Here is a 20,989-nt window from a genome sequence, read left to right as displayed (position 1 = left end):
TGACTTTGAAGGCTATATAATTTTTCTGGAATTAGAACTTGTGCTCCCCATTGTTGTAATAAACCTCTCCCCCATAAATGTATGGGTACAGAAGCTATAATTGGTTGAATAGTCCCAGGTTGTCCATTGGGCCCTTCACAATGCAAAATATAACTACTTTGATATACTTCAGGGGCTTTACCAACTCCAACTATGTTAAATTGAGTGGGTTGAATTGGCCATGTGGACAGCCAGTGCTGTAGAGAAATGATTGAAATGTCTGCTCCTGTATCGACCAAACCTTTAAATTTCTTTCCCTGAATAGTTATTTCACAGGTAGGACGTTTATCAGTAATTTGATTTACCCAATAAGCTGCTTTGCCTTGTTTGTTCGTGCTTCCAAATCCTCCTGTTCATTTAATTTCACTTTTTCCCATTCCCACATATGGCAAAATCAGGAGCTGTGCTATGCACTCTCTGGGCTCTGCTTTCCAGGGAACAGAAGTAGATATAACAATTTAAATTTCCCCATTGTAATCTGAATCAATGAGTCCTGTATGTATTTGTACCCCTTTTAAATTTAAACTAGACCTGCCTAGAACTAATCCTATCATCCCCACTGGCAAGGGTCCACAGACTCCTGTTGGGAACTTTTGTGGGAGTTCCCCAGGCAGAAGGCCCACAGCTTTTGTGCAGCATAAATCTACTGTGGCACTACCAGCTGTGGCAGGGGACAGACATGGTACAGGGGTGAGGGAATGGCCTGAGCTGGAAATGCCCCAGTTTGGAATGGGGCCCAGGACGGGCCCCTCATGGTGTTTCCTGAAATCAGGTTTCCATCTTTATCAAATTTAGAGTGACACTGAGTAGCCCAATGTTTTCCTTTTTTACATTATGGACATATTTCAGGCTCAGCAGTTTTCTTTTTTCCCCTATCTGGCAGCCTGACTCGCTGATTTTTTCTACATTCTTTTTTAGTATGACCATGCTTCCCACAGTTAAAACAAGCTCCAGGAAATGGAGTATTTCCTTTATCCACTCTCAGTCCTGCCATTGCCTGTGCTAGCAGAGTAGCCTGATGCAGACTACCTCCAATGCCATCACAGGCCTTCATATAATCAACTTAAATGTGCTTTCCCTCTGATAAGTCACAGAGCAGCCTGGCAATTGGGATTAGCATTGTCGAAAGCTAATAATTGCTGCACTGTATCCTGAGCAGCCAAATCTGCAATCACCTTTTTAAGAGACTCCTGTAACAGAGCTATAAAATCCACATATGGTTCTTTTGGTCCCTGTTTTATAGCACTAAAGGAAGGGTATTGTTCCCCACCTGAAGTGATTTTTTCCCAAGCTCTAATGCACACTCCTGTAAGCTGTTCTATAGCATCATCCTGCATGACCACTTGTGCATCTAAACCAGCCCAGCCACCAACCCCCAAAAGTTGGTCTGCAGTTATATTAATTTGAGGTTGGGCCTGGGCATTGCGAGCAGCCTGAATGGTAACTTCATCTGCCCACCAAGTTTTAAACTGTAAGAACCGAGCAGGAGTTAGACAAGCTCAAGTAAGAGCGACCCAGTCAGTAGGAATCATCTGACTTGAAACAGCAACATTCTTTAACAGTCCCATTACAAAAGGAGAAACTGGTCCATACTGATTAATAGCTTGTTTAAATTCTTTGAGAAATTTAAAAGGAAAAGGCTCAAAGGTAGCTATACTATTTCCCTGTTGATCTGGGGGGTATATTCTCACAGGGAACCGCCAACCCTCCAAATCACCCTCTCGTCAAGCTTGCTGAATTCCTGCCTGAATAGAACTAAGAGCGGTCACTCGAGGCGCTGCTCGAACAGTCACTGGGGCAACCACTTTTCACCCAGTGTCCTCTGGAAAAGAAAATTTTGGAGGGTCAGGCCCTCCAAATTACCTTTTTCTTCAAAATAATAATGAGGGGGTGCAGAAGGGTAGGGATGAACCTCTCCCTCCTTTGCCGCTTTAGCTTTAGCTGGCAAATTAACCTGCTCTGTAATCTCTTCTGTTACTTTGTTATACTCTCCTTCCTCCCCATCATCAGTGTGAAAAAGTTCCAAGGTGGAATGAACCAGAACCCATACTTGACCCATTGTTACCCTACACTTCTGAGCTTCCCTTCTTACTCACCATGGGAATTGCTTTAAGAGTACTCAGGTGTCCTCCAGCTAGTTCCACATTCTCCAACCATCATTCCGGTGACGCTTCAGCCTAGATTTGAGGCCCTACGATGGACACCACTTACCAAGACCAACTCGGTCAGGGAGACCCTAACCCAGCAGCGCTAGAGGACTTAAAGACACACACACAGAAATACAGAGGTGTTAGGTGGGAAATGAGGGGTCTCACAGCCTTCAGAGCTGAGAACCTCCAACAGAGATTTACCCATGTATTTATTAACTGCAAGCCAGTCATTAGCATTGTTTCTATAGATATTAGATTAACTAAAAGTATCCCTTATGGGAAACGAAGGGATGGGCCGAAATAAAAGGATGGGTTGGGCTAGTTATCTGCAGCAGGAGCATGGCCTTAAGGCGCAGATCGCTCATGCTATTGTTTGTGGTTTAAGAATGTCTTTAAGCGGTTTTCCGCCCTGGGCTGGCCAGGTGTTCCTTGCCCTCATTCCAGTAAACCCACAACCTTCCAGCGTGGGAATTATGGCCGTCATGAACACGTCACAGTGCTGCAGAGATTTTGTTTATGGCCAGTTTGGGGGCCAGTTTATGGCCAGATTTTGGGGGGCCTGTTCCCAACAGAGAAGATGATAACCACCATCATAAAAATATGTGAAACTGTAAAATTCACTGGTAAAGCTAATACACAGGGAGAAAGAGATTAAGACTCAAATCTTAACCCTACAGAAAACCTCCCAACCACAAAAGTAAACAGTAAGAAAGGAAGGAACAAAGGATATACAGAACAAGCAGAAAACCATAGAATGCTAGGAGTAAATACTCACCTGTTAAGAATAACGTTGCATGTAAATTGATTGAATTTTCCCATTTAAAAGATATAGACTGGGCTGACTATTTTCGGACTCAGCCCACCTGCACCCAGGTGAAATAAACAGCCTTGTTGCTCACACAAATCCTGCTTGGTGGTCTCTGCACATGGATGTGTGAGACATTTGGCGCCAAAGACACAAGTCAGAGGGACTCCTTCAGGAGACCAGTCCCCTGTCCTCACCATCATTCCATGAAGAGATCCACCTACGACCTCGGGTCCTCAGACCAACCAGCCCAGGGAACATCTGACCAATTTTAAATTGGGTAAGTGGCCTTTTTTTACTCTCTTCTCCAACCTCTCCCACTATCGCTCAATCTCTTTCTCCTTTCAATCTTGTCGCCACCCTTCAATCACTCCCTTCTCTTAATTTCAATTCTTTTCATTTTCTGGTAGAGATGAAGGAGACATATTTTATCTGTGGACCCAAAACTCCAGTGCCGGTCACAGACGGGACGGCAGGCTTCCCTTGGTGTTTAATATTGCAGGGACGCCTGCCTGATTATTCACCCATGTTCCATTGGTGTCTGACCACCGCAGGGACACCTGCTTTGGTCATTCACCCACATTACCTTAGTGGCAAGTCAATTGCGGGGACGCCTGCTTTGGCTGCTCACCCACATTGCGGCCCAGGGCTGCTCCCCAGCCCATTCTCTGTGTTTCTACCCTTCTCTTTAAACTTGCCTCCTTCACTATGGGCAACCTTCCACCCTCCATTCCTCCCTCTTCTCCCTTAGTCTGTGTTCTCAAGAACTTAAAACTTCTTCAACTCTCACCTGAACTAAAATCTAAGTGCCTTATTTTCTTCTGCAACACTGCTTGGCCCCAATACAAACTCGACAATGGTTCTAAATGGCCAGAAAATGGCACTTTTGATTTCTCCATCCTATGAAATCTAGATAATTTTTGTCAAAAACTGGGCAAATGGTCTGAGGTGCCTAATTCCAGGCATTCTTTTACACATTGGTCCCTCCCTAGTCTCTGCTCCCAATGCGACTCATCCCAAATCTTTCTTCTTTCTCTCCTGTCTGTTTCTTCAGTCTCCACCCCAAGCTCTGAGTCCTTTGAATCCTTCTTTTCTATGGACTCATCTGACCTCTCCCCTTCTCCTCAGGCTGCTCCTCACCAGGACAACCCAGGTCCCAATTCTTCCTCAGCCTCTGCTCCTCCACCCTATAATCTTTCTATCACCTCCCCTCCTCACACCCAGTCTGGCTTACAGTTTTGTTCCATGACTAGCCTTCCCCCACCTGCCCAACAATTTCCTCTTAAAGAGGTGACTGGAGCTAAAGGCAGAGTCAAGGTTAATGTTTCTTTTTTCTTTATCCAACCTCTCCCAAATCAGGTGGCATTCATCAAATATAAAAATATAAAATTTTTATCAAATATAAAAATCCAGACCAGTTCCTGGCCCATTTGGCAACAACCCTTAGATGCTTTACCGCCCTAGACCCAGAGGGGCCAGAAGGCCGTCTTATTCTGTATGCATTTTGTTACCCAATCTGCTCCCAACATTAGAAAAAGCTCCAAAAATTAGATTCCAGCCCTCAAACCCCACAGCAGGACTTAATTAACCATGCCTTCAAGGTGTACAATAATAGGGAAGAGTTGCAATTACTTGCCTCTGCTGTGAGAGAAACCCCAGTCATATCTCCATACACAAAAACTTCAAAATGCCTAAGCCACAGAAGTCAGGCATTCCTTCAGGACTTCCTCTCCCAGGATCTTGCTTTAAGTGCTGGAAATCTGGCCACTGGACCAAGGAATGCCCGCAGCCTGGGATTTCTCCTAAGCTCTGTCCCATCTGTGTGTGACCCCAGTGGAAATTGGACTGTCCAACTGACCCAAGACTCTAATTCCTTCCCAGATCTTCTCAGCTTAGTGGCTGAAGACTGATGCTGCTGAATCACCTCGGAAGCCCCCTGGACTTCCACAGATGCCAAGCTTCAGGTAACTCTTACCGTGGAGGGTAAGGCTGTCCCCTTCTTAATCAATATGGAGGCTACCAACTCCACATTACCTTCTTTACAAGGGGCTGTTTCCCTTGCCTCCATAACTGTTGTGGGTATTGATGGCCAGGCTACTAAACTTCTGAAAACTCCCCAACTCTGATGCCAGCTTGGACAACATTCTTTTATGCACCCCTTTTTAGTTATCCCCACCTGCCCAGCTCCCTTATTAGGTGGAGATATATATATATATATTTTTTTTTTTTTTTTTTTTTTTTTGAGATGGAGTCTCGCTGTGTCTCCCAGGCTGGAGTGCAGTGGCGTGATCTCGGCTCACTGCAAGCTCCGCCTCCCGGGTTCACGCCATTCTCCCACCTCAGCCTCCCAAGTAGCTGAGACTACAGGCGCCCGCCACCACGCCCGGCTAGTTTTTTGTATTTTTAGTAGAGACGGGGTTTCACCATGTTAGCCAGGATAGTCTCGATCTCCTGACCTCGTGATCCACCCACCTCGGCCTCCCAAAGTGCTGGGATTACAGGCTTGAGCCACCGCGCCTGGCCTAGGTGGAGATATTTTAACTAAATTATCTGCTTCCTTGACTATTCCTAGGCTACAGCCACACCTCATTGCTGCCTTTTTCCCCAGTTCAGAGCCTCCTTCTCATCCTCCCCTTGTTATCTCCCCACCTTAATCCACAAGTATGGGATACCTCTACTCCCCTCCCTGGCAACCAGTCACACACCCATTACTATCCCATTAAACCTAATCACCCTTATCCCACTCAATGCCAATATCCCATCCCACAGCACACTTTAAAATGATTAAAGCCTGTTGTCACTTGCCTGTTACAGCATGGCCTTTTAAAGCCTATAAACACTCCTTACAATTCCCCCATTTTACCTGTCAAAAAACCAGACAAGCCTTACAAGTTAGTTCAGGATCCACACCTTATCAACCAAATTGTCTTGCCTATCCACTCCACGGTGCCAAACCCATATACTCTTCTATCCTCAATACCTCCCTCCACAACCCCTCCATACCCATTATTCTGTTCTGGATCTCAGACATGCTTTCTTTACTATTCCTCTGCACATTTCATCCCAGTCTCTCTTCACTTTCACTTGGACTGACCCTGACACCCAACAGGCTCAGCAAATTACCTGGGCCATACTGCCACAAGGCTTTGTGGACAGCCCCCATTACTTCAGTATCTGTTTTCTGTCCCCATTTCTTCGTCATCTGTTACCTGTCGTGGCATAATTCTTTATGAAAATGCACGTGCTCTCCCTGCTGATCATGTCTGGCTAATCTCCCAAACCCCAAGCCCTTCTACAAAACAACTTCTTTCCTTCCTAGGCATGGTTAGGTACTTCCGCCTTTGGATAACTAGTTCTACCATCCTGACTAAACCATTATGTCAACTCACAAAAGCAAACATAGCTGATCCCATAGATCCTAAATCCTTTCACCACTCCTCTTTCCATTCCTTAAAAACAGCCCTAGAAGTTGCCCCCATGCTGGTTCTCCCTAACTCATCCCAACCCTTTTCATTACACACAGCCAAAGTACAGGACTGTGCAGTCAAATTTCTTACACAAGAGCCAGGACTGTGCCCTGTAGCCTTTCTGTCCAAACAACTTGACCTTACTGTTTTAGGCTGGTCCCCACCCCCATGACTGTATCTCTCTGATCCACCTGACATTCATTCCATTTCCCCGTATTTCCTTCTTTCATGTTCCTCACTCTGATCGCACTTGGTTTATTGATGGCAGTTCCACCAGGCCTAATTGCCACTCACCAGCAAAGGCAGGCTATGCTATAGCATCTTCCACATCTATCATTGAGGCTACCACTCTGCCCCCTTCCACTACCTCTCAGCAAGCCAAACTCATTGCCTTAACTCGAGCCCTCACTCTTGCAAAGGAATTAGGCATCAATATTTATACTGACTCTAAATATGCCTTCCATATCCTGCATCACCATGGTGTTATATGGACAGAAAGAGGTTTCCTTACTACTCAAGGTCCTCCATCATTAATGCCTCTTTAATAAAAACTCTTCTTAAGGCGCTTTACTTCCAAAGGAAGCTGGAGTCATTCACTGCAAGTGCCATCAAAAGGTGTTGGATCCCATCACTCAGGGCAATGCTTATGCTGATATGATAGCTAAAAAACCAGCTAGCATCCATCTTCTATCCCTCATGGCAGTTTTTCTCCTTCTCATCTGGTCACTCCCACCTACTCCCCCACTGAAACTTCTACATATCAATCTCTTCCCACACAAGGCAAATGGTTCTTGGACCAAGGAAAATATCTCCTTCCAGCCTCACAGGCCCATTCTACGTTGCCATTTCATAGCGTCTTCCATGTAGGTTACAAGCTGCTAGCCTGCCTCTTAGAACCTCTCATTTCCTTTCCATCATGGAAATCCATCCTCAAGGAAATCAATTGTCAGTGTTCCATCTGCTATTTTACTACTACTCAGGGATTGTTCAGGCCCCCTTCCTTCCCTACACATCAAGCTTGGGGATTTGCCCCGCCCAGGACTGGAAAATTGACTTTACTCACATGCCTCGAGTCAGGAAACAAATACCTCTGGTCTGGGTAGACACTTTCACTGGATGGGTAGCAGCCTTTCCCATAGGGTCTGAGAAGGCCACCACAGTCATTTCTTCCCTTCGGTCAGACATAATTCCTCAGTTTGGCCTTCCCACCTCTCTACAGTCTGATAATGGACTGGCCTTTACTAGTCAAATCACCCAAGCAGTTTCTCAGGCTCTTGGTATTCAGTGGCACCCGGGTTTCCCTCAAACTGCCACCCTTAAGTCTCTCTTTAAGTGGATAGAAGATCTTCAGTGACAAAGTACACTCCAATACTTTCACCCTGATGAAGTCCTATTCTTTACTTTTATACTCACTCTTATTCTGGTTCCCGTTCTTATGCCACCCTCTACCTCTCCCCAGCTTTCTCCACCACACTATCAAACTTACTCTCTCCTAGCCATTTCTAATCCTTCTTCAACAAACAATTGCTGGCTTTGCATTTCTCTTTCCTCCAAAATCGCTGAGGCCCTGATTTACTCACTGCTAAAAAAAAATGGGACTCTGTATATTTTTAAATGAAGAGTGTTGTTTTTACCTAAATCAATCTGGCCTGGTATAAAAACTCAAGGATAGAGCCCAAAAACTCACCAATCAAGCAAACAATAACATTGAACCCCTTGGACACTCTCTAATTGGACATCCTGGGTACTCCCAATTCTTAGTCCTTTAATACCTATTTTTCTCCTTCTTTTATTTGGACCTTGTGTCTTTTGTTTAGTTTCTCAATTCATACAAACTGCATTGAGGCCCTCACCAATAATTCTATATGACAAATGCTCCTTCTAACAAATCCACAGTATCATCCCTTACCATAAAATCTTCCTTCAGCTTAATCTCTCCCACTCTAGGTTCTCACATCGCCCCTAATCCCACTTGAAGCAGCCCTGAGAAGCCTCGTGCATTATCTCTCCATACCACCCCCAACATTTTTTGCTGCTCCAACACTTCACTATTTTGTTTTGCTTTTCTTATTAATATAAGAAGACAGGAATGTCAGGCCTCTGAGCCCAAGCTAAGCCATCATATCCCCTGTGAATTGCACGTATATATCCAGATGGCCTGAAGCAACTGAAGATCCACAAAAGAAGTGAAAATAGCTGTAACTGATGACATTCCACCATTGTGATTTTTTTCTGCCCCACCCTAACTGATAAATGTATGTTGTAATCTCCTCCACTCTTAAGAAGATTCTTTGTAATCTCCCCCACCCTTAAAAAGGTTCTTTGTAATTCTCCCCACCCTTGAGAATGTACTTTGTGAGATCCACCCCCTGCCTACAAAACATTGCTCATAACTCCACCACTTATCCCAAAACCTATAAGAACTAATGATAATCCCACCACCCTTGCTGACTCTTTTCAGACTCAGCCCACCTGCACCCAGGTGAAATAAACAGCCCTGTTGCTCTCTCTCTCTCTCTCTCTCTCTCTATATATATATATATATATATGCACACACACATAGACTGGCTGCATGGATAAAAACACAAGACCCAGTCATATGCTGCTTACAAGAACCTCACCTTACCTTTAAAGACACACAGACTGAAAGAGGAGGGATGGAAAAAGATATTCCATGCAAATGGCAACCATATTTGAGCATGAGTAGCTATACTTATATCAGACAAAACAGACTTCAAGTTAAAAGCTGTAAAGAGATAAAGAAGGACATTATATAACAACAAAGGTATCAATTCAGTGAGACAATGTAACAGTTGTAAATATATAAGCACCCAACACTGGAGCACTCAAATACAAATAAAGCAAAATTATTAGATCTAAAGGAAGAGATAGGTCCTAATATAATAATAGCTGGGGACTGCAACACTTAACTCTTGTTCCTGGACAGATGATCTAGACAGAAAATCAACAAAGAAACATCAGATTTAAACTGCACCATAGACCTAATGGACCTAAGAGATATTTACAGAACCTTTCATCCAATGGCTACAGAATACACATTATTTTCATCAGAACATGGAACATTCTCCAGGATGGACCATATATTAGGCCACAAAACAGTCTCAACAAATTTTTAAAAATCAAAATTATATTAAGTATCTTCTCAGACCACAGTGGAATAAAAGTAGTTATCAACACCAACAGGAACTTTGGAAACTATACAAATAAATGGAAATTTAACAACATGCTCCTGAATGACCAATGGATGAAGAAACAAATTAAGAGTAAAATTTTTAAATTCCTGGAAAAAATAAAAATACAAATACACATACCAAAACCTGTAGGATACAGCAAAAGCAGTATTAAGAAGCAAGTATATAACAATAAATGTGTACGTCAAAAAACTAAAAAGGTCCCAAACAACCTAACAATGCACCTCAAAAAACTAAAAAAGCAGGAACAAACCAAACCCAAAATTAATAGAAAGAAATTAAAAATAAGGGCAAAAATCAATGAAACTGAGACTAGAAAAACAATAACAATACAAATGATCAATGAAACAAAAAGCTGATTTTTTGAAAAGATAAACAAAACTAACAAACCTATCTAGATAAACAAATCTAATAGACTAAGAGAAAAGAAAGAGAACCCAAATAAATGAAATCAGAAACAAAAAAGAAGACATTACAATGTATACCATAGAAATACAAAAGATCATTACAGAATATTGTGAAGAATCATATGCTGACAAACTGGAGAATCTGAAGGAAATGGACACATTCCTGGAAACATACAACTTACTAAGATTGAACCAAGAAGAAACAGAAAACACAAGCAGATCAGTAACAAGCAACGAAATCAAATAGTAATAAAAATCCTTCCAACAGAGAGAAGTCCAGGACCAATTGCTCCATTGCTTAATTCTACTGAACTTTTAAAGAATTAATACCAATTATTCTCAAACTATTCCAAAATATTAGATCAGAAGGAATTCTTCCTAACTCATTCTATGAGGCCAGCATAACCCTGATACCAACACCAGACAAGGACACAACAGGTCAATACCTCTAGTGAACATAAATGCAAAAATCCTCAGTAAAATACTAGAAAATCAAATCTAAAAACACATCAAAAACATAATACCCCATGATTGAGTGGGATTTATACCAGGAATGCAAAGATGATTCAAAATATGCATATCAACAAATGTCACCCATCACTTCAATAGAATGAAAGACAAAATACTATGATAATCTCAATAGATGCAGAAAAAGCTTTTTCTAAAATTCAACATTTCTTTATTATAAAAACCCTTAATAAATTAGGTATAAAATGAAAGTACCTCAACCTAATAAAGGCCATATATGATAAATCCACAACTAATATCTTACTGAATGGATAAAAGCTTGAAGATTTTTCTGTAAGAACTATAACAGGACAAAGATACCTACCCTCACCATTTGTAGTCAACATAGTGCTAGAAGTGCTAGTCAGAGCAGTCAGGCAAGAAAAAGAAATAAAAGGTATCAAAATTGGAAATGAGGAAATCAAATTATCCCTGTTTGCAGATGACATACTCTGATATATAGAAAAACCTAAAGGGTTTACCCAAAACAACCCTTAGAACTGATAAATGAATTCAGTAAAATTGCAGGATACAAACTTAATATACAAAAATCAGTAGCAGCTCTATACACAAACAGTGAACTAGCTGAAAAAGAAATCAAGAGGGCAATCCCATTTACAATAGCAAAAAATATAAAATACCTAGGAATAAATTTAACCAAGAAGGTGAACAACCTCCACAAGAAAACTACAAAATGCTGATTTAAAATAAAGAAATTGAAGATGATACAAACAAATGGAAAGACATCCCATCCTCATGGAATGGAATAATTTATATAACTAAAATGAAAATACTACCCAACACAATCTACAGATTCAATCCAATTCCTATGAAAATACCAATGACATTTTTTACAGAAATAGAAAAAAAATTCTAAAATTTGTGTGGAACCACAAAAGACTCCAAATGGCCAAAGCAATCCTGAGCAGAAAGAACAATGCTGGAGATATCACAATACCAGACCTCAAAATATACTACACAGCTATAGTAACTAAAATGCATGGTATTGCATAAAAACAGACACACAGACCAATAGAACAGAGTAGAGAACCCAGAAATTAATCCACATATTTACAGCCAACTGATTTTTGACGAAGATGTCAAGAACACTCACTGGGACAGCCTCTTCAATAAATGATGCTGGGGGCTGGGTCCAGTGGTTCACATCTATAATCCCAGCACTTTGGGAGGCTGAGGTGACATCTCACCTCTTCCCTTGCTTGAGCCTGGGAAGTCGAGGCTGCAATGTGTTGTGACTGCACCACTGCACTCCAGCCTGGGCAACAGAGTGAGATTCTGTCTCAGAAAAATAGAGGTGATGCTAGGAAAACTGGATACCGATATGCAGAATGAAACTAGACTCCCACCTCTCACCCTGTACAAAAATCAACTGAAACTGGATCTAAGACCTAAATGTAAGACATACAACAATAAAACTACTAGAAGAAAACATAGGGGAAACACTTCAGGACATTGGTCTGGAAAAAGATTTTATGGATAAAACCTTAAAAGCACAGGCAGCAAAAGCAAAAATAAACAAATGGGATTACCAAACCAAAAAGCTTTTGCACAACAACAGAAGGAATCAACAAAGTGAAAAAACAACTTACAGAATGGGTGAAATATATTCAAACTATTTATCCAACAGGGAATTTATATCCAGAATATACAAGGAACTCAAACATCTTAACAATCAAAAAGCAATCTGATTAAAAAATGGGCAAGTTGGCCAGGCTCGGTGGCTCAAGCCTGTAATCCCAGCACTTTGGGAGGCTGAGACGGGCGGATCATGAGGTCAGGAGATCGAGACCATCCTGGCTAAAACGGTGAAACCCCGTCTCTACTAAAAAATACAAAAAACTAGCCGGGCGCCGTGGCGGGCGCCTGTAGTCCCAGCTACTCGGGAGGCTGAGGCAGGAGAATGGCGTGAACCCGGGAGGCAGAGCTTGCAGTGAGCTGAGATCCGGCCACTGCACTCCAGCCTGGGGGACAGAGCGAGACTCTGTCTCAAAAAAAAAAAATGGGCAAGTGACCTGAACAGACACTTCTCAAGAGCAGACACATAAATGGCCAACACGTATATTTTTAAAATGCTAAACATCACTAATCATCCAGGAAATGCAAATCAAAACCACAGCGAGGTATCATCTCACCCCCGTTAGGTTAGCTATTATCAAAAAGACAAAAAATAACAAATGCTGACAAGGATGTGGAGAAAAGGGAATTCCTATACACTGCTAGTGGAAATATAAACTAGTACAGCCACTATGAAGAACACTATGGAGGTTCCTCAAAAACAAACAAACAAAAAAAAACTACAAATAGAATTCCCATATGATCCAGCAATCTCACTAATAGGAATTTATCCAATAGAAAGGATATAATTATATCAGAGAGACATCTGCACCCTGAGGTTTATTACAGCACTATTCACAATAGCCAAGATACAAAATCAACCTGGGTGTCCAACGAGATATAACTGGATAAAGAAAATGTAGTACGTATACACAATGGATTACTATTCAGTTATATAAAAGAATGAAATCCTGTCATTTGCAGCAACATGGATGAAACTGGCAAACATTACATTAAGTGAAATAAGCTAGAAACAGAAAGTTAAACCCTGCATGTTCTCATTCATATATGAAAGCTAAAAAAAAAAAGTTGATCTCATAGAAATAAAAAGTAGAACAGAGGATACTAGAGGCTAGGAAGGGTAGGGGAAAGGAAGGGATAGAGAGATTTGTTAAAAGATACAAAATTACAGCAAGGAAGGGTGCAATTTAGCTGACTAGATGCAGCTAGAACACACCTCTTCTCTGGACAGGAGCCAAAGTAACAAGTAGATATTCATACATCAACTAGATTATCTATGAGAGAACAATGTAATTCAAAAGAGAAGTGACAGGAAGCACCAAAAGCAAAGAAAGAGAGGGAAGCAAGGCAGTCTGCTCAGCCAGGATCAGCTAGGAGCTGAGATAAGCTCCCACACATCAGTAAAAGGGTGAGAGACCCTCAGGGCTCCACATTCCTCTAAGAACTAGAGAAATGTTCACAGCCACCACTACTCCCACCTAAGGATTCCGCTGGTGGCCTAGAGACCACCCCACCCCTGTCTATCACAGCTGGCCCCTGAATGCAATACTCAGGGACTTGAGTACAAGTCCACTAGCCCAATCCAGTCCCCCCAGTACTCGAGCATGCCATTCAGGGGCCTGGGGATCTCCCAGCCCAGTCTACCATCATTGGCACTTGAACACTCCTCCCAGGATCTGAAGTCAGGCCAACACAATCTGTCAATACTACCAAAGATAGTACCTACCTGCACATGCCACTAGTGGGCTATGGAACTGGCCCACTTAACCTGTCACAGTCACCACCAACACCAGCACAGACTACTTGGGTTTCAGTGAGTTGTTCCTCTACTGCTACTGCCACCACCCACATTACCCTCTCTGCCTAGGGGCCCAAAAACCTGTCAACATGCCCAGTCCCCCACTGTCTCTACTGGCATCAGAGCAAGCCACCTGGAGGCCCAGTAGTCAGCCTCCCTGGACCCACTAACACTAATGCTAGCATAAGCTGCCCTGGGAACAAAGGACAGCATGCTCAGCCCTCTGCTCCCAAAACTGGGGCCCAAAGGCTAGCCCACCTGGCATCCTAGTCCCTAGCAAAAACTTCACCACAGCCTCCACTAATAACGGCACCCTAAGTCACTGAGGAAATCACAGATACCACTGACACTATTTACAACTGGAAAAAACCATAGAAAGATTATACTAGTGCACTCACTCAAAATCAAAGCCAAAGTGCCCTACCCACCAAAAACACATAAATCTTCAGGAATAAGTACTCCTTTATGAAAGCAAATACAAAAAAATTGGAATAAGCAACTGTTACACTAGGTGCACAGATGTCAATGTAAAGACACAGGAAACATGAAAAAGTAAAGGACTCTAAGTGTTTTCTTGGACTGTTTGTTTTCACATTAAAAAAAAAAAGTAAAGGAATCTGACACCTCCAAAGGAACACAATAAATCTCCAACAGCAGATCCTAATCAAAAATAAATTATGAAATCCCAGATAAATAATTCAAAATACAGATTTTAAAGGAGCTCAGAGAGATATCAGATAATTCTGAAAAACAATACACAGAAATAAGAAAAACAATTCAGGATATGAATGAGAACTTTACCAAAGAGAGAGGTTTTTGGTTTTTTTATTCTGGAACTGAATAATTCATTGAATTAAATACAAAATACATTTGAAAGCTTCAATAGTCTAGATCAAGCAGAAGAAAGAATCTCAGAACTTGAAGACAAGTCTTTTGAACTAATCCAGGTGATAAAAATAAAGAAAAAATTAGAAAGAATGTGCAGAGCCTTTGTAACATTTGGGACAATATAAAGTGAACAAATATTCAAATTACCACTGTCCCTGAGAGTGAAGAGAAAACAAAGGGTGAGAAAACCTATTTAACAAAATATTAGTTGAAAACTTCCCAAATCTAGCAAGAGATACAGATAACCAGATAGAGAAGGCCCAAAGATTCCCTAACAAACATAATTGAAAAATATCTTCTCCATGGCATATTATGATTAAACTGTTTAAAGTCAAAACAAACCATAGAACACCAAAAACAGCAAGAGAAAAGTATCTAGTCACCTACAAAGAAACTCACATCAAAACCTTGCAGGCCAGGAGAGAATGGGATAACATATTCAAAGTGCTGGGAGAAAAAACCTGCCACCCAGGGATACTACATCCAGCAAAATTCATAAATGAAAGAGAAACAGACTTTCTCAGACAAGTAAATTCTGAGGGAACACGCCACAAGACCAATGCTACAAGAAATGCCCAAGGGAGTCCTGAACTTGGAAGTGAAAGAATATTTACCATCATAAAAACACACAAAAGTATAAAACTCACTGGTAAACCAAACACATAAATGAGGAAGAGAAAGGATTTAAGTGGTACCACTACAGTAAACCATAAAACCACAATTACTATCAATAAGAGAGAAGAAAAGAACAAAGAATATACAAAACAACCAGAAAATAATTAACAATATGACAGTAACAAACCTCACATATCAATAATAACCTTGAATATGAATGCATTAAATTCTCCACTTAAAAAATATAGACTGGCTGAATGGATAAAAAAACATAATCCAACCAAATGGTGCTTACAAGAAAGACGACACATCTACACTCAAAGGAATGGAAAAAGATATTCCATGTAAATGGAAACCAAAAGCAAGCAGTAGCTATACTTAGATAAAACAAACTTTAAGTCAAAAACAGTAAAAAGGGCTGGGTGTGGTGGTTCACGCCTGTAATCCCAGCACCTTGGGAGGCCAAGGTGGGTGGATCACTTGAGGTCAGAAGTTCAAGACAAACCTGGCCAACATGGCAAAACCCCATCTCTACTAAAAACACACACAAAAGAATGTGCTGGGCATAATGGCAGGTGCTTGTAATCCCAGCTGCTTGGGAGATTGAGGCACTGGTATAAAAACAGACACACAGACCGATGGAACAGAATAGACAGTCCAGAAATAAATCCACACATTCACAGCCAACTGATTTTCAGTAAAAGCTTCAAGAGCATACACTGGGGGAAAGATACCCTCTTCAATAAATGGTACTGGGAAAATTGGATATTTGTATGCAGAAGAATGAAACTGGACCCCTTTCTCTCCCCATACACAAAAATCAACTGAAGATGGATTAAAACTGTAAACATAAGACCCAAAACTATAAAACCGCTAGGAAAAAACATAGAGAAAATATTTTAAGATATGAGTCTAGCAAAGATTTTATGGCTAAGACCTCAAAAGCACAGAAACTATAACAAAAATAGACAAATGGGACTATATTAAACTAAAAAGCTTCTGCACAGCAAAGGGAACAATCAACAGAGTGAAGAGACAACTTACTGAATGGGAGAAAATATTTGCAAACTATTTATCTGACAAGGGACTAATAGCCAGAATATACAGGAATGTCAAACAACTCAGCAATAATAAAAAAAAATAATAATAATCTCATTTAAAAGTGGGCAAACGACATGAATACATATTTCTCAAAAGAAGACATACAGGCTGGGCATGGTGGCTCACATCTGTAATCCTAGCATTTTGGGATGCCAAGGCAGGAGGATTACTTGAGGTCAGGAGTTCAAGACCAGTCTGAGAAATATAGCGAGACCCTGTCTCCACAAAAATTTAAAAAATTAGCCAGGCATGGTGGTGCACACCTGTAGTCCCAGCTACTCAGGAGGCTGAGACAGGAGGATCACTTGAGCCCAGGAGTTTGAGGTTACAGTGAGTTATGATCCTGCCACTGCACTCCAGCCTGGGTTCAGAAAGAGACTCTGTCTCAAAAAAAAAAAATTAAATTAAATTAAAAAATAAAAAGACATACAAATGGCCAGCAGGTATATGGGAAAATGCTCAACATCACTAAGCATCAGGGAAATGCAAATCAAAGCCACAATGAAATATCATCTTAACCCCATGAGAATGGCTATTAATAAAATTACAAAAAATAACTGATGCTGATGCGGATGTGGAGAAAAGGAAAATCTTATACACTGTTACTGGGAATGTAAATTAGTACAACCACTATGGAAAACAGTATCAGGATTTCTCACAAAACTAAAAGTAGAACTACCATATGATCTGGCAATCCCACTACAGGATATCTGTCCAAAGGAAAAGTCTCTATATCAAAGGAATGCCTGCACTTGCATGTTTATAGCAGTGCTATTCACAATAGCAAAGATATAGAATCAACATATATAGAATCAAAGATATAGAATCATCAACAATAGATGAATGAATATAGAAAATGTGATATACACATATGCATATATATGTATATTTATATATGTGTGTATGTATGTATATACACACACATATATATGCATATACATGCATATATATCACATATACAAGTCAAATGTGATTTGACCATAAGAAAGAATGAAATTATGTCATTTGCAGCAACATGGATGGAACTAGAGGTCATCATGTTAAATGAAATAACTTAGGCACAGAAAGACAGATACCTCTTGTTCTCACTCATATATGGGAGTTTAAAAAATTGATCTCCTCAAGAGAGAGAAAAGAATGATAGATAACAAAGGCTAAGAAGAGTGTGTGGGTGGGAGGGAGGATAAAGAGAGATTTGTTAACTGGTACAAACATATAGTTAGATAGAACAAATAAGCCCCAGTATTCTCTTGCACAGTAGGGTGCCTATAGTTGGCAACAATGCACTATACATTTCAAAGTAGCTAGAAGAGAGGATTTGAAATGTTACCAATACATAGAAATGAGAAATACTCAAGATGATGAGTACCCCAAATACCCTGACTTGATCATTACACATTCTATGGATGTAAAAAATACATGTGCAGAACAAAGACCCACCTGCAACATTTGGTGGCAACCATAAGGGGATTCTCCAAAGCAGTGAGTAATATTGTACCACTTTCACTTGCTATTCTGTCCTATCCTTCCTTAGAATTGGAGGAAAATACTGGGCACCTGTCAGCCGGTTAAAAATGATTAGCATGGCCGCTGGACTTAAGACTCAAGTGTGAGGCTTCCTGGAAAAAGGCTTTCTAACAACCCCCAACCCTTCTGGGTTGGGAACATTGGTCTGCCTGGAAATAGCTTCCACTTTCACAATTTCCTGGGGGAAGCCAAGGGCCAACTAGAGGCTGAAAGCTGTCATACTGAACTGGCATTGGCCAGTTAAGATCATGGCACAGCCAGAAGTCTCTACTCAACAGTCGCCCATGTGTGCACCCCTACCTCTCCTTCTGACCCATACCTCCTGGGTCCTGACCATGACTTTCTTGAAAGTGTAGCCCCAAAATTCTCCTTACCTCTGAATCTACTTCCTCCAATCCCTGCCTCCTAGGTACTAATGCTTCAGACTTTCGTTTCCTCTCCAAGTATTAGAGCAAGTTGTATCTCCAAAGGGATCTAAGGAAGCTCTATGCTGTGTCCTTAAGCAACTAGGCTATGAACCCAGGGAGTCTTACCCCAATTTAGGCAAACAGCTCTCAACACGAGCAGTTATGTGGGACCCATTCCCCACCACCCTTGCCAGAGTCCCAAGTTTGTAAATGGCTAGTGTCTCATGTGTCCGTGTAAAGAGACCACCAAACAGGCTTTGTGTGAGCAACAAGGCTGTTTATTTCACCTGGGTGCAGGTGGGCTGAGTCCAAAAAAGGAGTCAGCAAAGGATGGTGGGATTATCACTAGTTCTTATAGGTTTGGGATAGGCATACAAAGTACCTTCTTAAGGGCAGGGAGAGAATATTACAAAGTATCTTCTTAAGGGTGGGGGAGAATATATCTTTTCAGTTAGGGTAGGGCAGGAACAAATCACAATGGTGGAATGTCATCAGTTAAGGCTATTTTCACTTCTTTTGTGGATCTTCAGTTGCTTCAGGCCGTCTAGATGTATACATGCAGGTCACAGGATATGATGGCTTAGCTTGGGCTCAGAGGCCTGACATTCCTGTCTTCATATATTAATAAGAAAAACAAAACAAAGTAGTGGTGAAGTGTTGGGGCAGCAAAAATTTTTGGGGGTGGTATGAAGAGATAATGGGTGATGTTTCTCAGGGCTGCTTCAAGTGGGACTAGGAGCAGCATGGGAACCTAGAGTGGGAGAGATTAAACTGAAGAAAGATTTTGGGGTAAGGAGTGATATTGTGGGGTTGTTAGAAGGAGCATTTGTCACATAGAATTATTGGTGAGGGCCTGGATGTGGTTTTGTATGAATTGAGAAACTAAACAAAAGACACAAGGTCTGAATAAGAGAAGGAGAAAAACAGGTATTAAAGGACTAAGAATTGGGAGGAGCCAGAATATCCAATTAGAGAGTGGCCAAGGGGGTTCATAATTATTTGCTTGGTTGATGAGTTTTTGAGCTCTATCCTTGAGGTTTTTTTATGTTGTCATATACCAGGCCAGATGGATTTAGGTAAAAACAACACTCTTCATTTAAAAATATACAGAGTCCTCCTTTTTCAGCAGGGAGTAAATTGAGGCCTCAGCGATTATGGAGGAAAAAGAAATGCAAAGCCAGCGACTGTTTGTTAAAGAAGGATTAGAAATGGCTAGGAGAGGAGCAGTGTGAAGAAGAAGAGGCAAGAACGACCCTCGGACCGACCAAAGCCCGCGTGCGCTGCATCCTGCATCCAGCACCTACATCCCGCCGCCATCACCACCATGCCCAAGAGAAAGGCTGAAGGGGATGCTAAAGGAGATAAAGCCAAGGTGAAGCATGAACCACAGAGAAGATCCACGAGGTTGTCTGCTAAACCTGCTCCTCCAAAGCCAGAGCCCAAGCCTAAAAAGGCCCCTGCAAAGAAGGGAGAGAAGGTACCCAAAGGGAAAAAGGGAAAAGCTGATGCTGGCAAGGAAGGGGATAACCCTGCAGAAAATGGAGATGCCAAAACAGACCAGGCACAGAAAGCTGAAGATGCTGGAGATGCCAAGTGAAGTGTGCATTTTTGATAACTGTGTACTTCTGGTGACTGTACAGTTTGAAATACTATTTTTTATCAAGTTTTATAAAAATGCAGAATTTTGTTTTACTTTTTTTTTTAAGCTTAGCACACAGAACACTTCATTGTTGTTTTTGGGGGAAGGGGCATATGTCACTAATAGAATGTCTCCACAGCTGGATTGATGTGGAGAAAACACCTTTCCCTTCTAGTTTTGAGAGACTTCCTCTTGGTTCCCAGTAGGAGGGATTCCCTGAGTTTGACACACATGGCCACGTTGGCACAAAAGCCTTGTGGTATGGAAAAACAAATTTGTTTTTATGTCCTCTTCTCTCTTTCCATCTTTCAGCATAGACTTAACTCCCTAAAGCCCAGACATCTGTTGGGACCTGACCCCCAGTCATTGGTTACCAATGTGTCAGGCAATCTAGACTTTCCAGTGATGCCACTGAGATAGCACCTGTCAAAACAGCAGTGGTTCCATTTCTAGATTGTGGATCTTCAGACACATTCTGCCATTTTCATTTCACTTCCTGAAAGTCAGGGTCGGCTTGTGAAAAGTTGTTAAACAACATGCTAAATATGAAATGTCAACCGTCACTCTAAACTTTCCCTGTTCAGAGCATCAGATGAAGACTTCATTGGGTTTTATAGTGGCTTTCTGATTTTTGGTAGTCCATTGAAGAAGGGAGTTTGAAAGTTGTTGTATACTGTTAACAATTGTCTGCCCATGTTCTGCCTGAAATATCATGATTGTTTATGGAAAGTATCTTTAATAAAGCTGGATACAGCTTGACTTGGAAAAAAAAAAAGAAATGTCTAGGAGAGAGTGAGTGAGATTGATAGTGTGGTGGAGATAGCTGGGGAG

General features: G+C 41.4%; 1 long non-coding RNA gene and 1 pseudogene across 1 annotated transcript in view; one reads left to right on the top strand and one right to left on the bottom strand.

Annotated features, from left to right (window-relative positions):
• The window catches only part of LOC139356612 (uncharacterized), a 38,918-nt gene that overhangs the window by 2,649 nt on the left and 15,280 nt on the right, over window positions 1-20,989 (bottom strand). Inside the window, exon 3 of the long non-coding RNA XR_011608706.1 lies at window positions 2,136-2,289. This is a non-coding gene — a long non-coding RNA (uncharacterized lncRNA). The remainder of the gene's footprint in view (window positions 1-2,135; window positions 2,290-20,989) is intronic.
• On the top strand, window positions 19,844-20,216 carry LOC105484830 (non-histone chromosomal protein HMG-17 pseudogene; annotated as a pseudogene).

This window comes from Macaca nemestrina, chromosome 1 (genome assembly GCF_043159975.1).
Source record: "Macaca nemestrina isolate mMacNem1 chromosome 1, mMacNem.hap1, whole genome shotgun sequence".
Taxonomy (NCBI): domain Eukaryota; kingdom Metazoa; phylum Chordata; class Mammalia; order Primates; family Cercopithecidae; genus Macaca; species Macaca nemestrina.
This window is presented reverse-complemented; position numbering and strand designations above follow the sequence as displayed.